Genomic DNA, 6,304 nt, shown 5'->3' on the forward strand with positions numbered 1-6,304 from the left:
TTAGCTTAGGTTAGCAAAGGGTTAGCTTATGTTGCTATGCTAGCGGCCGAAATTGGAAATGAAGCGCCAGTTTCCGAGGGCTCAATTTAAAAATATACTTGACCAATCATGTCATATGAGGGCTGGCTAGCTTCGGAAGGATGTACACTATTGGTTAGAACAGCTTTCAATCACTTCTGAGGCGCCAGCTTGTCTCTGTGGGCTTATTGGTTCACCCTCCCCCCCTCCCCTTCGCACCTCGCCGTGGGAGAGGTTATAAAACCTGTCACTCAAAGTCACTACCCCACTTTAGACCAATAAAAACCACTCAAATCAAAGCAGAACCGCTGCAGCTTTGTAATGAGGGGTCAAATCAGCGTTAAGAATGCTTCTGTGACGCTTAGGGGGCAGATTTGTCGGAGTGTCTCATTCAGGAAGCGGATTTTGGAAAATTTTGCAGTGAGGTGAGCAAGCTTTTTAAGGTACTTAACCACAACGGATCTACGCTGTTAAGGTCTTAAATGAAAGCCTTATTAGTAAACGATTTTTAGGTGACAAAACATTAAGACATTTCACAACATAAATATGTTTTGTAAACGGATATGTCGGGAGACCCCCTCGCGGGGTGCACTTTTGTGGTCAACTTCAAAGCCGGATATCTCGCGATCGGCTGCACGTAGACGGCTGAAACTCGGTAGGCATGTAGATGGGATAGGAAATTTTGATTTAAGCGCTGTTGTTCGGAGATTCATTAATGTTTAATATGTTTTATATCGCCGTAAAGGAGCTGGGCCCGCCGGCGGGCCCACTAGGGGGCGCTTCTGCATAATAGGGCTAAGCCCTTAGCATGTACCTGCCCACTTAGCTGAAGATGGTCATATCCTCATGCCTTTTAGCGCTGTCTCTGAGGATCTCCCTTATTAATGCAATCCCACACCTCCCAGCAAAGGAAACCTTCTCCCGGACTCCAGAAGCTGGCTTTGTGCTCTCAGAGCAGTCTCCTGCCTAATACTGCCACAGAACCACGACAAGTTGGGCTTTTTTTTGCTTCGACTTTAGGTAGTCCTTGCCTATAGCTATGCATAGCGTACCAAATTAAAGCGAGTGTCTGGGTTGCCACGTTTGTGAAAAGCGGGCCAGTGAAAAATGGTGTTTAACACGTAGAAAGAAAATGGATTTGTGGTTTGGGGCCTTCTTAGAAAGGCTGGGGCACCTGGATGAGAGAGCTCACCTGTCTAGACGAGAAAGCTCACTTGTACTATCGGTGAAAGCACATGCAGACTTTATTAGAACTTTTTTAAGCCATTCTGTGTAATGATGACAGTTATGCTGACATAATGCACTGCGACATATAGACAACATGTACTTTTGTCACAGTCAAACAGATGTAATCAATAGTGTAAACTCCATAAATGCAATAAAGAGACCACTGGGACCTGTGTTTACTGGAATCTCAGTACTGATTTCTCCCAGTAGGTTCGCCTGACTCTGACTGTACTCTTAGACTGGAGATCAAAGTCAGAGCCTTGTGTGCAACACACTCCAACACATCCGCTCACAAATCCAGCCGTCGTCCTGAGACCTATGACCACGGGACACCCCCATGCGCAGAGATGTCTGACAAGCCTTGTGTTGTGGCCTCATGTGAGATGTCATGGACTCAGATGTGCTGGGACCATCATGGTAAGCCCTTCACCAATACCATCACCACTGCCACATTATACAGTTACGAATCAGAGCACTATAAAAACAAACACAAACTTGGGATAGTAGCAGTAACGATTAATACTGGAGAACCAGGAAACACTGCATTGCTGTTTGTTTGTTTTTATACAAGGCTGTTTGAATATATGGTTTATTTTTGTTATTGGTTCTGTTGTGATATGGAATATTAGCACATAATCTGAAGAGGTCGTAAATATGGAGTGAATTGTGCATATAATTGAGATGTTGAACGATTTAGTTATTGCACTATTTAAATTGTTCTGTCATCAACTCACGAAATTTCCCAAAGCATAATCTGGACACAAAATGTGTGTCGTTTTATAAAATGTGTATGTGTGTGTATGGGGGGTGGGGTGATGGTGGGGGGCGTGCTACTCCCCAAAGATGCTTGTGTCTAGGGCCCTTACGAGGCCATAATCTGTCTATGGTTTTAGTTAGCACGGGACGTCAGCTGGTTGCGTTTACCTTTTTAAGTGAGAACAATCTATTTTATTTTACAATGATGGAAGCAAACACTGACACCGTTAGGCTAAACCACATAAAAGACTAACAAAACGGACTACGGCGGCCTCTTCGAATTAAATTCTTCTTTCCACAACACCCTTTTAATGCGGCGGGTGAGCAGAACGCGCGGCGTGATAAAGAGGCGCTTGTAATAGCCCGTGTTTGTAAATAATCTCGTTTCTCGTTGGGGCGGTAAATAGGCAGTTTATTTAACAAGTCAAACGGGAGGAACGACGGCGAGTGCTTCTTTATTCCCCGGTGCTTTTTTTCCCCCTCTTCAGCCAATCCGTAACAGGGGTTGATAATGGTGAAAATAATAAACACGGCTGAAGATAACGTCCAGGCAGCAGAGCGAGCCGGCAAGCAGCTTTGTAGCGCTTTGCTGCGTCGAGGGAGGGGGCTGGGGGGGGGGGGGGGGGGGGGAGGGGGGGGGACAGTTGTTGGTGGAAAAGTCACAGCTATTTTGCATGATATTAAACACTTGAAAGCGACAACGAATCGAGGACAGGGAAAAGTTCCCTGCGTTTAAGTCGACGACATAGAGAGAGAGGGAGAGAGAGAGGCATAAAAATGTAAATAAAGGGATGCAAACTTATCTGGCTAAGCGCTGTCAGGCTGCCCATTGTTTGGGAAGGTGATAAAAGGCAATTTCCTGCTTCCTCCGTGCCGCCACACGCGCGACGCTTAATTTGAGGGCCATTTTCCCTGACAGTGTTGACAGTTTCTACATATCTCACCACCCCCCTCTCCCTCTTCTCCCCTCCCTGCCTCTGTTTTCTTCCTCCCCACGAAGCTGCCTGTTGTATTTGCGCTGGTGTTTATTAGTCTATAACCCTCTTGTATTGCATGTTCCTCTCAAAGCTGTAACAATGCCTGCCACAGGGCTTTTAATACCTGTCAGCTCCTGCCAATGGGAGATGGTTTTTGTTTCATATTCAAATTCCCCATTGGGAAGATTTGTTTTTTTCCGTTCTCCCCCTTGCCCTTAATCTTCTTCCGCGGCAACAGTGTTGTGCCTCAATTTGAGGTGACGCCGAAAGTACGGCTTATCATCGGCATGTGAAAGCGATCCCATTACGGCCGCTGTAGCTTTCAAGTGAGCTTGTAAATAGCGCGCGGGGATCAGGGAGAAATAATTGACACGGATGCTCCTGCTCGGAGCAGGGCTTCCCCCTTGTAATGCCGTCCTGCTGGAGCAAATAAACTCGGTGCGCTTGGCTGTCACTTGGCTGGAAAAGGGTCTACCGCCTGGAGTAAAGGCTTTTGCAGTTGAATTTCCAAGTAGCCTATGTACAGCGTGAACTGCCCTGCGTAATTGTAAGTTGTATTATTGCCTGCTCTCATTGGCAACTTGGGTTTATGAATTCTTACATTTGTTAACATAGGTTACCTACCAACTGTGTTATAGCCAAACCTGTCACTTCACTGTCACAAAACCTAAATCAAAGCACCATCCAGGCCAGTTTGATGTTAATTTAGATCTTCCTTGGTATCTTCTAGACAAGAGATGCTTAACCCCAATTCTGGAGATCCTCCACCCTGCATAAACCAACCTGGAGATCCTCCACCCTGCATAAACCAACCTGGAGATCCTCCACCCTGCATAAACCAACCTGGAGATCTTCCACCCTGCATAACCCAACCTGGAGATCCTCCACCCTGCATAAACCAACCTGGAGATCCTCCACCCTGCATAAACCCATGTACTGGAGATCCTCCACCGCTGGCTAACCCCATATCTGTAGGTCATTCACCCAGCCAAACTCCAAATTTGTTAATCATCCACCCCTGCAAAACTCCATAATGTAGGGCTTCCATATCTGCTCAACACCAGTCTTGGAGATCCTCCACCCTGTGTAACCCATGTCCTGGAGATTCCACCACTCCTAAATGGTAGGACATCCACCACACCTTACCCCAGACTGGGACATCATCCATCCCTGCCAAATTCCAGAACTGGAGTCCCCCCCACCCCCCACCCCCACACACAGGGCCTGTACTGGAAATGAACCTTCACAGGTAGTAGTCCTCAAAACCTATAGTTTTGAAAGGAGCTCTGAACTGGCAATCAGAGAACAGCAACCCTGTAACTTCACATGCACCTCTAAAGACCCAGTTTCAACACCAGCATGAAAACAGCACGAAAGGTAGTTACATAAACACAGGAGAGTTTCACAAAAAAAGAACCGCACTTCGATATGCATTCCTGTCGTGTTAGGAAAAGCTAATTTCTGAAGAGACGAGTCCTGATCGAGCTGGATACCATCGCTAGAGCCAAAGGCTCCAAGAGGCTCCCTAACCGTCTGTGTATCAGCAAACTGCATTCAACTTATCAGCTCTTTTTACAATAGACTAAATACCAAAAGTTAGGCATCTGCTAAATCCCCCCTGACACGTGCTGTCCTGTCTAGGAGAGAAACAGTGGGACTCCACAGTGCGTTTCCTATTTGGAAGGTGTTGGGGTTCTTTTCTTTAGTTAAGCTGCAAAGTGGAGACGGCTACACAAAGACATTCGAGTCCAACTAACTTATTATTATAATCTACCTCCAGCCTTGAAAGGGGAACAAAGCCACCTGCCTCCATCCCTCCTCCCCTCTCATCTGGCCTAACGTAGCGCTATTTGCCTCTCAGGTCTTTCCACGCTTTATTTATCCCCCCCGCCACTGGAAGCCATCTTGGGAGATAGCGGGTCGAACGTTTTCGCCGGCTGGCTGCCATTTTGTAGTTCTTCGTGAACGTTTTTGTTTGTCCACTTTCCCACGATGTCCGCGTTGATCAGCAGCAGCGAGGTCAGGCGCGGTTTTATGACATCACACATGGCAGCTAACGAGTCATGCAGTCATGTATGAAACTTCAACTGATTTAGATGTCAGACAAGGCCTTGATATGCCAGAGACAGGCATAGCAGTACAGTGGCATGAGATTAGAATTAGAAAGAACAGCCCCCACCCCCTACCCCTGTCAAATCAAAGCGCATTTAGTGTCACATTACGTAACACAGTGTGAAGGTCAGTGAAAAGTTTGTATGTAAACAATGCACACTGTATGTATACAGTAGACAGACATTGAATACAGATACACATACACCATTTAAATGTATTGTTTCTAATGTGCAAACTATACATTAATATACTGTGAAATATCCAGACTTGCACATTAGCATTGCTACAGGCATCCCTCCCCATACTTCTTGGATGTTATCTCTTCCACTCTCACGAGTATTTACTGATGCACTTCAGGTGTCACAGTCTTACTTATTCCTTTTAACAAATGTTTACACAAGGAAATTAGGCAGTTGTTCATGCAAACTTAATTTTGTTACACAAGTTCATCATCAAGCCGCTCTCTTTATCAAACACCCCTGATTCTTGTGGGAATATTTAATCAACGAATGCCAACTGCCACGCTACATTTACGTGTAATTTTCCCTCCATGCAAAGGTAATTTGTTTCAGAATTACAAATTAATTAAACACGAACAATGATGGAGGATGCCCTGGAATTCATAATTGATGCTGGCTGTGAGTGTGGGTTGATGGATCTCCCCCTGCCTCATCTTCTCTTTTCTTTTTGCTTTTTTTGTCTTCTCTCTGAAGCTGAAGCCAAACACCATTTTCCAAAAATTCCCAGAATTTCCTAATAATTCCCACACAATGGTCAGAAATGTACTGGGATGAGGAGAACAGCAGGTGTTGGGTTTGGACCCAACACCATCGCAATGGTCAGAAATATACTGGGATGAGGAGAACAGCAGGTGTTGGGTTTGGACCCAACACCATCGCAATGGTCAGAAATATACTGGGATGAGCAGAACAGTAGGTGTTAGGTTTGGACCCAACACCATTGCAATGCGATGTGCTCTTTGAGGGCAAGGTGACTAACACCAGCTTCATGTAGAGAGAGTATCATCTCTTAGTGAAGCCCTGAACTGTGAGCTTGGGGAAAGGCAGATGACTTATTTGGGCTTTAATCTTCCTTGATCACCACATGAAGCAGGGTTCACATGGAGCTGGGAGGTTTGTCCTCATTATGGCTGTCTCCGTACTTTTGCTGTGCTCAAATCTGTAATGAAAATGTATGGATTTGGAAGAACTACT

The 6,304-nt window shown here is 45.7% G+C and overlaps 1 long non-coding RNA gene across 1 annotated transcript; it reads left to right on the forward strand.

Annotated features, from left to right (window-relative positions):
• Positions 1-302: 302 nt before the first annotated feature.
• LOC143490761 (uncharacterized) lies at positions 303-4,169 on the forward strand. The gene is made up of 3 exons (XR_013124967.1): positions 303-443; positions 1,456-1,662; positions 3,709-4,169. It is a non-coding gene; the product is annotated as an uncharacterized LOC143490761 (long non-coding RNA).
• The last annotated feature ends 2,135 nt before the right edge of the window (positions 4,170-6,304 follow it).

This window comes from Brachyhypopomus gauderio, unplaced genomic scaffold (assembly GCF_052324685.1).
Source record: "Brachyhypopomus gauderio isolate BG-103 unplaced genomic scaffold, BGAUD_0.2 sc66, whole genome shotgun sequence".
Taxonomy (NCBI): Eukaryota; Metazoa; Chordata; class Actinopteri; order Gymnotiformes; family Hypopomidae; genus Brachyhypopomus; species Brachyhypopomus gauderio.